The following is an 11,349-nucleotide window of genomic DNA, read 5'->3' as shown; positions in this document are numbered from 1 at the left end:
AACTAGATTGGTTGGACTTGGTTTTTAATTGGGCATTAATGGCGGTAAGCATAAAATAAGTCGTGAAAGGCGGTGATCCCAAGGGGATCAAAATTGAAAACTCATATTTGCTGATATGAGAGGTTTTTGATAACTATGTACGAGTGTCACATTTATATTGGAGGGATGTACTAGTCATCCCAGGGTTATTTCCTAGTCATGCGGCTACACGTACAAGGACCCTTTCAGCTGGGGGATATGAACCCATATGGCCTATAGGTGGTAGGACGGCTAAGCTACATGACTCAGGTTCAGGTTTTTAAAGGCATGCTAAGCTCGACCCCTTATACAAGCACTTATATATATGTATGTTTGATTGCATTGGTTGGTTTTCACTTGGCTTTGATAAATGGCATTACTTTATCCTTATCCTGAGATTTATGCTATTGTTCACCCACTAACCCATCTATTGGAGGTTGTATACCTATGCTATGTAGGAATTAGATGTTTGACTCCTCACTTATAGTACTTGATTCAAGGATATCTTATTAGACTGAAGTGGTGAGCTTCCATCCTTTTGAAAGACATCACTTTATGTTGGACATTCTTAAACTTCTTATTTTGTTATTGGATATTAGTTTTGGCCATAGTTGGGGGCATATCCCAACTGGATATTTATATCTTTTGGATAGAGGCTTTGTGGAACTTCTGGGGGTTGGAATGGGTGAGATCAATATTAGTGTCATCCTTGGTATTGGAATAAGCTGGGAGGCTGTCATCATCAGACATAATTTCTCACTATTCCATCATGTTACATTTTGGATTTGACTTTCATATTATGTTTCGATATTCTCTTTGGCTTTGTATGGTGTGATGGCTGATTTGGTATAGATAGACTTGGTTAGGTCGGTCATGGTTGGGACCCTATTCCAAAGTCTCCATGAGAACATTGTGCAATTTTTTTAAATGCTTGAAATTTAGCTCATCTAAAGCTGTATAAGGTAGTTGGGTTGGGTTAAGGGTATGGTCCCCGGTCCTAGGTGGACTTGGGATGCCTATTAAGACAAGGCCCTGGTCTGGGCTACTTCAAGTTGATATCAAAGGCTAGGTTCATGGTCAATTAGGAGTCCACAAAGACGTGTTGAGTAGAGTCTATTTTAGGGGTGTGTAGCGCGCCACACTCATAAGGGAGAGGCTGCAAGACATCTAGGAATATTTCACTTTCTTTGTATACTTTCTTCAAGGTTGTCTTCTCAGTCCTGGAATCTCCTCCAATCCTTGTTTGTTCATCTTTTAGATTATGCTTCCTAGATCTAGAACACAAGGAAATTCTTTTGTCCCATATGGGGATAATGTTGACGGAGTACCTCCCACATCTGGAATACATCTTCGATCTCATGGTCCCATTCCTAATTGTACAAAAGTTTCTTCTATTCCTTCTACTGCTCTTCAAGTTCCTCGGGGAAATGTAATAAATGCGGATTTTCATCAGTATATGCATGCTATTTCCTAACTAGTTGCTACTTAGGCCGAATAGGGTACATCCAATGTTGTATTTGCTGAGGCCACTAGACTTACACATTTATAAAGAAGGTTCCTCCAACTTTTATGGGACTGAAGATGGAGGAATACCCATAGGGCTTTCTTGATGAGATAGATAAAATCGTTCGAGTAATGTGGGCTACTAATGTAGAAGGAGTAAACTTTGCAGCTTATCAACTCAAAGAGGTTATGTATCTATGGTATGAGGAGTGGGACAGAGATAAAGGTGATGTAGAAGAGGACGATTTATGGAAGGACTTTTCTGATATTTTATGGATTGGTTCTTTCCTTAAGAGTTAAGGAAAGCCAAGAAGGAGGAGTTTTTTAACCTCAGGCAAGGGAGAATGTCTATGAAGGAGTATTCTTTAAAGTTTTATCAGTTGTCCAGGTATGCTCCTGATTTGGTGGCTGATATGAGGTTGAGAATAAGGAAGTTTGCTTTCGAGCTGAATAGATATTTAATTCTCGAATGCAAGACTATTTTGCTCATTAAGGATATGGACATATTGAGGCTAATAGTTCATATGCAATAGGTTGAGGATGAGAAGAGAAAGGAGGAAAAATATGAAGACAAGCAGGGTAAGTGGGGTAGGTTTTCCAATCAAGGAGGTGCCTAGTCTTAAGGTGGTACATATGGCAGGAAATGGCAGAAAAAAAAGAGGGAAAGTTCTGGTTACTTCCTTACTACTAATGCTTCTTACCACCAGTAGTCGAGCATAGGCATCATCATGGTGGTGATAATTCTTGGACACAGGGAGCCCAATCTCAAGCAAACAGAGGTCAGTCTATTTTTTGTGTCCTCCTTATTAGTTTTGTGGTCGTCCTTATCAGGGATTATATGAGTAAGGTAGGGATAAGTGCTTCAAGTGTGGCCAGGTAGAACATTGGCTCAGGTATTATCTGACAACAGGGTTGCTATGGGGGCAAATAAGATTCCGGTGGCTTTATCTTCTGTTCTTACACCCGGTGGTATGGCATCTACTTCTGTTATTGCTCCTAGTTCTAGTACTGGTCAGAATAGGTTATATACTCTGGCTTCCCTCGAGAATCTGAGGCATCGCCTGATATTGTTATCGGTACATCATAGCTTTTCTCTCGTGATGTGTATTATTTGCTTTATCCAGGTTCTACTCTTTCCTAAGTGACTCTTTATGTAGTTGTCTTTTAGTTTTGATCTAGAAATTATTATGGATCCATTTTCTATTTCTACCCCTATAGGAGATCCGTTCATTGCTATGGGTCTATAGGGGGTGTCTGGTATCTGTAAGTAGTAGGAAGACTTTGGTGGATCTATTTGAGTTGGGTATGGTAGATCTCAATGTAATCTTGGGCATGGATTGGTTGTATTAATTTTATTCAAATTTGGACTTTTGAACCCGTAAGGTCATCTTTAGGCTCTCTGGTGAACCAAAAATAGAATGGGAATATTATTTCTTAGTGCCTAAGGGGAAGTTTATTTCTTATCTTAGAGCCTGAAGGTTAATCTCTAAAGGTTTTCTTTATCACTTGGTCCGGGTAAAAGATTCTAATTCGGAAGGTCCTCCTTTGTCTTCAGTCCCTATGGTTAATGAGTTTCTAAAGGTCTTTCTGGATGATCTTCTAAATGTTCCTCTAGTTACGAAAATAGAGTTTGGTATTGATTTGCTTTCGGACACTCATCCAATTTCTATTTCTCCGCATAGAATAGCTCCGGCTGAGTTTAGGGAACTTAAGAAGCAAATTAAGGATCCTCTAGATAAAGGGTTTATTCATCCTAGTGTTTCCCCTTGGGGTGCACCGGTGTTATGTGTGCATAAGAAGGATGGTTCTCTTCGTATGTGCATTGACTACAGGCAGTTGAATAAGGTGATAGTCAAGAACAACTATTATCTCCCTCAGATAGATGATCTGTTTTACCAGTTGCAAGGTGCAAAGTTCTTCTCTATCTTCATTCTTGGTAACATCAGCTTAAGATTAGGGAGGTGGATATCCCTAAGACAGCTTTTCACACTTAGGTATGGGCATTATGAGTTTTTGGTGATGTCATTTGGATTGACAAATGCCCCGACAGTTATTATGGATCTGATGAATAGGGTGTTTGTAACGCCCCAAAAAATAGGTCCCGAAGCGTCACACAGTGCTTGAGGCTACGAGTAGCCCCAATCTAACCCTTTGAGCCATTTTTATTTAGTTCAACACAAATCAATGGGGTTTCCATAAATAACCCTTAAATATCAACAGAGTAATCATCATCCAAGAATAAAAGAATTTCAGAAAGATAACAAAGTAGGACTTATTAGTCAACTCCCAACATCTATACTAGTCTGACAAGCCTATAAGAAAATCAATAAAACCAGTGAGCCATTGAGACATGGCCCAACTGAATCATACTCAGTTATCAAATGTAAACAATTCCGTGAAATCAACATCAGACATCACGTCCTCGAAATATAAGGACACACCACAACAGAGGATGTAAAACAGCGTGCCCGAAGAATCACTATCGAACCTAGAACTGAGCACCTAAACCTACATTCAGAGAAAATGCAGCCCACATTCGAAGATGTGGGTCAGTACCATGGAAAGAAACCGAGTATATTGGGGTGTATGCAGTTGTATAAACATCATTATCATAAATATTTATAAGAAATATGCAGGATGTATGAAAGACTCACATAGCCCGAAGAAAATCATCATAATCATGAGAGGATGAAATAAGTACAATAACATATGTGAGTCATCATAGAATTTGTTAATCACTTTCAGTTTATCAAGAATACCAATTCTCATAATGTAAATATCATTTAAATCTTTCGAAAGAATAACTTTCACAATTCCACTTTCAAATCACTTCACCATTCACCATAGACTCAAGGAAACACACACACTGGGAGATCCTATAACCGACATAAACCATGTGAGCTACATGGAGTCCAACGTATAACCCACGTTGGGGAGAGTCGTCCTATCCTTTCCATTGGAGTAGGACTATCGATATCAAATCCATACAAATTAGTGATCACTATATAAATCAGCCTCAGGCTCACTCGTACGAGGGCACATAGTTATAGGAAAGTAAGGTCGCTTTATACCTCCCACTCGGTGCTAAAGATTTCTCCCAAACTTAGCTCAGATCATTTCAAAGACAATCCACAACAAAACAATTTCAGTAATATATAAATATACATCGGGAGCCATCGTGCTTCCCATCTATCAAAACTAACCACGTCGTGGATTTCTTTCACACTCGAGTTCAAAACAACTCCATTAAGACCAAAAGGTCAAATCATTCAAAATATCTCAAATATTCAACATCAACGTGCTTATAACACACACTTTCTCAAAAAAACACAATTTCCAATAGGGATTCACGACCCAAATATCAAAATCATGATAAATATCGTTCAAGATTCATGCTTTATATCTCCACACATGTAAATTCATCTTTCAAAATCATAAACTTCAAGATTTTATAATAATCATTATAAGATATGGGTTCATGCTTCAAATTCGCAAAAATCAAATAAAAATCATGCCTTTGAAAAGAAAATTACTTTTGGGCACAAGAACGAAAGAAAGTTCTTATTGAAAAACCCCACATACCTTGAATGATGAACTTTAGATCGATACATTTTTGAGATGTTAATCGTACCTTTGAATGATGGTTCTTGGAGTTCTTGAACTAGGAACTTGGAATCTTGAATAAATTTGCAGAATTAATGGTGAACTTTGAAGGTTCTCGAAGTTGGATGTAGGAGCTTAGGGTTTTCTTTTTGAGGGAATTTGATGAAATATAACATATAATACTTCTAATAGACTTTAATATAGGGTTTGGATGGAATTTGGGTGAGGGAGAATGACCAAAACGCCCTAAAAATCAAAAAAATCTCGAATCTGTCCTTTGGTGGACTGTTTTGATAGTCTGAAGTAGATCAACCATAACATTTTACTCCGATATTCAAATTGGATGAAACCAATTTCATTAGAAAGAGGACTCTCATATATTTCTGTTGATATATAGTATCTCACCCAGATCATTGTGTAGGAGGAGTTATGATCATTTAAGTTGACCCAAAAATTCGCTTATGATAGGCTGAAGTAGATCAACCATAACGTTTTGCGCCGATAGAAAAATTGGATGAAACCAATTTCATTGGAAAGAGGACTCGCAGAGTTTTCCGTTGATATATAGTAGATCACCCAGATCATTATGTACAAGGAGTTATAATTATTTAAAGTTGGAGCAAAAATACGCCAGGCCTCAGTACTTTTTTCCTGCACGTTTTACTGTTCACTACTATTCACGGTTCGATCGGAATGTTCATAACTCGCCGCTCGGGTGTCCGTTTTGGATGATCCACATATAGTTGGAAATATTATTCGATACTCTATGCAATGGTGGGTTATAATCTAAGACATTCTGCACTGAAAATTTATAATTCATTCTAGAAGATAGAACCCAACACGTTTACGCACAAAATTTCAATGAAAAATTTCCCGAGGTATTACATCATCCCCCCTTGGAAACATTCATCCTCGAATGATGCTAGACATGCCAAGATTAGATAGGGAATAGAGCATACAGCTGAAACCATTCGTTAGACTCATCACCACATCGTTTCTCACTCCGAATGCAACATAGAATGCATAAATTCTAGAAACTATAGCTGAACACATAATAAATGACAGTTGAACTGCTGCAACTTTTATCAAAAGTGCATGATTTCGGATAGAACAGTACCTTCGGCTTGATCGGAGTTCGTGGAAAATAGGTGCGGGTAGTTGGATCGCATATCCGCCTCAGCTTCCCAAGTTGCACCCTCAACAGATTGGTTTTGCCACAAAACCTTGACCAAGGGAACTTCTTTGTTCCTTAGTCTTCGATCATTGAAATCAAGAATCTCAACAAGAATCTCATCGAAAGAAAGATTTTCTTGAATGTCAGCACTCATAAAGGAATCCACTATCACAGCATCGCTAATATGCTTTCTAAGCATGGAGACATGGAATATTGTATGAATAGAGGACAACTTGGAAGGCAACACGACCTCATAAGCTACCTTTCCAACACGGCTAAAAATTTTGTAAGGACCAACATAACGAGGACTAAGCTTCCCCTTCTTTCCGAATCTCTTCACCCCCCTCATGGGTGAAATTTTCAGATACACTAGGTCTCCAACTTCAAACTAAAGGTCTCTCCTTCTAACATCCGTATATGACTTCTGATGACTCTGCGCAGTTTTCAACCTTTCCCTAATCAACTTAACTTTTTCCATAGCCTCAAATACCAAATCAGGACCACTCACAGCCGCTTCACCCACCTCAAACCAACCTATGGGTGATCTACACTTCGTCCCATATAAGGCTTCGAATGAAGTTATGCCAATACTAGAGTGGAAACTATTATTGTAAGCAAACTCTATCAACGGTAAGTGATCATCCCAATTTCCCTTAAAGTCAAGTGCACAAGCTCTCAACATATCCTCTAAGGTCTGGATGGTCTGCTTAGCCTGACCATCGGTCTGCGGATGAAAAGCAGAACTCAAAATCACTTGGGTACGAAGACCCTTCTAAAAAGCTTTCCAAAATTACGAAGTGAACTGAGTACCACTATCTAAAATGATAGACAAGGGAACTCCATGCAGTCTAACTAGCTCTCGGATATACAATCTAGTGTAATCCTCAGCAGTATATGAAGTATGAACAGGCAAGAAATGAGCAGACTTAGTCAACCTATCAACCAAAACCCAAATGGAATCATGATGGCGTCGGGAAGGAGGTAAACCAATCACGAAGTCCATATTTATCTCTTCCCACTTCCAGGTGGGAATACTAAACTCTTGCATCATACCACCAGGTCTTTGGTGTTCAACCTTAACCTGTTGGCATGTTGCACACTTAGCTACAAACACTGCTATATCTTTCTTCATGCCACTCCACCAATAGATTTCCCCCAAGTATCGATACATCTTGGTGGCACCAGGATGAATAAAATATCGTGCCTCATGCGCTTCAGCCATAATCCTCTGTCTCAGATCATCAACATTCAGGACACACAATCTACCCTGCAATCTCAACATACCATCTCCCCCTTGGGAGAAAACCTCTACTTTTTGGTCCTTGACTGACTCCTTTGATCTGACCAAACTAGCATTTAAGTATTACTTTTCCTTCACTTCTGAAACCAAGGAGGATTCAGAACTACTCTGAACCCCTATACTACCTTCAGCAGAGTCAAACAACCTAACCCCTAATCTAGCCAAACAATACACATCACGAGCCAACTCTTTCTTACCTTCTACCACTTGCGAAACACTACCTATGGACACTCTACTTAGGGCATCTGCCACAATATTGGCCTTGCTCGGATGGTACAGCACACTCATATCATAGTCCTTTAATAATTATAACCATTGTCTCTACCTAAGATTTCATTCTCTCTGGGTAAACACATACTGCAGACTCTTATGATCAATGAAAACATCAACATGGACACCATACAAATAGTGTCTCCAGATTTTCAAAGTAAACACAACAGCAGCCAACTCAAGGTCATGGGTGGGGTAATTTTTGTCATTAGGTTTTAACTGTCTAGAAGCATAAGCTATTACCTTACCCTTCTGCATCAATACGCAAACCAACCCAAATCTCGAAGCATCACAGTACACCAAAAAACCATCAACACCATCAGGCAAAGTCAAAACAGGGGTTGAAGTGAGTCGAGTCTTCAACTCCTGCAAACTCTTCTCAAAAGATTCGGACGACAAGAACTTCACTTTCTTTTGGGTCAACCGAGTCATAGGAGACGCTATAGAGGAGAAACCCTCAATAAAACGGCTGTAATAGCCAGCTAAACTGAAGAAACTTTGGATATCAGTCAGAGAAATAGGTCTAAGCCAATTTCTAACAGCTTTGGTCTTTTGGGGATCAACTCTAATACCCTTGAAGAAATGATATGACGCAAAAAAGCAACTGACCTTAGCCAAAACTCACACTTACTGAACTTGGCAAACAACTTGTGATCTCTAAGGGTTTGCAAGAAAGTTCGAAGATGATCAGAATATTTATCCTTACTACTGGAGTACACCAGTATATCATCAATGAATACTATGATAAATATATCCAGATATGGTCTGAACACTCGATTCATGAGGTTCATGAAAGCTGCTGGGGCATTAATTAACCCAAAAGACATAACAAGAAACTCAAAATGGCCATAACGAGTTTTGAAAGCAGTTTTTGGGATGTCACACTCCCTAACTTTGAGCTGATGATAGTCAAAACGAAGGTCTATCTTTGAGAAATTACTGGCACCTTGCAATTGGTCAAATAAATTATCTATTCTCGGAAGAAGGTACTTATTTTTTACGGTGACGTTATTTAGTTGGTGGTAATCAATGCACATATACAAAGAGCCATCTTTCTTTGTTACAAACAACACAGGAGCATACCAAGGAGAAACACTGGGCCTTATGAAACCGTTATCTAGTAGATCTTTGAGTTGCTCCTTCAACTCTTTAAGTTCTGCAGGGGCCATACGGTAAGGAGGAATAGAAATGGGCTGAGTATCTAGAAGAAGATCAATCCCGAACTCTATCTCTCTATCAGAAGGTATCCTTAGGAGATCATCTGAAAAGACATCAGAAAACTCATTGACGACGTTAACAAACTGAAGAGTTAGAGTCTCAAACTTAGTGTCTTTAACTCTAACCAAATGGTAAATACACCCCTTGGAAATAAGCTTTCTAGCTTTGAGGTAAGAGATAAAATAACTCTTGGGTGACACAGAATTCCCAGATCACTCAAACATGGATGCACCCGAAAACTAAAACTTGACCACTCGAGTCCGACAATCAATAGAGGCATAAGAAGAATACAGCAGTCCATACCCAGAATCACATCAAAATCTACCATGTCTAACTCAATCAGATCAGCCAACAAGACTCTATGAAGAACGGTAACAGGACACTTTTTATACACTTTCTGGGCAACAATCAAATCATCCATTGGGGTAGAAACTAGGATAGGCTCAGGAATAATCTCAGGACTCACTTCAAAATTCACAGCAATCAAAGGTGTAACATATGAGAAACTAGATCCAGGATCCAACAAAGCATACACATCAATCTAAAATATACGAAGCATACCAGTAACAACATTGGGAGAGTCCTCCTATTCCTGGCAGGAAGATAAAGCATAGAATCTATTTTGGCACTGCCCGCCATCATTGCTAAAAGAGGCGCCTTGATCTGGGGCTGGACGAGTCGCTAGAACTGGAGCACTAATAGTCTGAGTCTAGGTCTGAGGGCGATAGTCACGATGCCCATGTTTATCCTGTGGACAATCTCTAACTCTGTGACCCATGTCACCACACCTAAAACAACCCCTCTTCTTACCCCAACACTCACTCGAATGAGCCATACCACACTTAGGATAAGGGGACGATTTGGCTTACTGCCAGCACTGTACTGGGACCTGGATGCATATGACCTGCTACCTTGCTCCTACCTACCTCTAGGCATGGGAGCACTAGCAGATGATGGTGCTGGCATAGACAAATGATCTTGATACTGAGAGCGACTCCCTCCCTGTGATCTAGTCTGACCTTGTCTGTGCTGCTCGGACCTAGCTCTCTTATTTTCTCTCATTCTATCTCTCTCCTTAATCTTGTCTGCCTCAATCTATTGGGCATGAGTCATCAGCCTAGAAAGATTCATCTCACTATTTAGCATTACATACCTACACTCCTTAACCACATAACTAGACACTCCAGTCACAAACTTACTCATACTAGCCCAATTATCAGCCACTATGTCAAGAGCATACTTGGCCAACTGATTGAACTTTAGATAGTACTCTCTAACAGTCATAGAGCCCTATCGCAGGTTTATAAACTCTTCCACCTTCACCTCCCTTATCTCCAAAGGGAAAAATTTATCCAAGAATACATCCTAGAACTCTCACCAAGTTGTAGGGACAGCTCCCTCACCTCTACCTTTCCTCCAAGTAACAACCAAGTCATAAGCAAGGTCTTTTAACCTATACACAGCCAACTCTACACTATGTTCCTCAGATATATTCATCACCTGAGTAATCTTCTGCACCTCCTCTAAAAATAACCATGGATCCTTATCAGACTTGGACCCATAGAATTCTGGCGGATTCATCTGCATGAAGTCATGAATCCTAGCAGTAGCTAAATCACCTCCCTGCTTCTATGGAGTCGGGTTGTCCTAAACATTTATAATAACAGCTTGGGCCAATGCCTGAAAGGCTACCCAAAATTCAGTATGAGACACATTTTCATTCAATGGGTCAGCGGCTTGAGGTTGCTGACCATCATTATTTCTTCTTGCTCGACGTGGAGGCATATTTCTAAAAGAGGAGAGCAAAAATCAATAGCAGAGAGAGACACTTTAAGCACGATAGACTTCTGAAAAAAAGAATCACACTTTTTCCTAAAATGTCTTGTAACCTCTTGCTCATAAATGTGGAATGCTACACACCGATGATCAAGACTCTACTTAACGCGGCTTGTCAGATCCCTAGGATATCTTAAAACCTTAGGCTCTGATACCAAGTTTGTAACTCCCCAAAAAATGGGTCCCAGAGCATCACACGGTGCTTGAGGTTACGAGTAGCCCCAAGCTAACCCTTTGAGTCATTTTCATTTAGTTTAATATAAATCAACGAGGTTTCCATAAATAACCCTCAAATATCAACAGAGTAATCATCATCCAAGAATAAAAAAATTACAGAAAGATAACAAAGTATGACTTATTAGTCAACTCCCAACATCTATACTAGTCTGACAAGTCTCTAAGAAAATCAATAAAACCAGTGAGCCAT

This window comes from Capsicum annuum, chromosome 11 (assembly GCF_002878395.1).
Source record: "Capsicum annuum cultivar UCD-10X-F1 chromosome 11, UCD10Xv1.1, whole genome shotgun sequence".
In the NCBI taxonomy this organism is placed as follows: domain Eukaryota; kingdom Viridiplantae; phylum Streptophyta; class Magnoliopsida; order Solanales; family Solanaceae; genus Capsicum; species Capsicum annuum.
Note: the sequence above shows the minus strand (reverse complement) of the source record.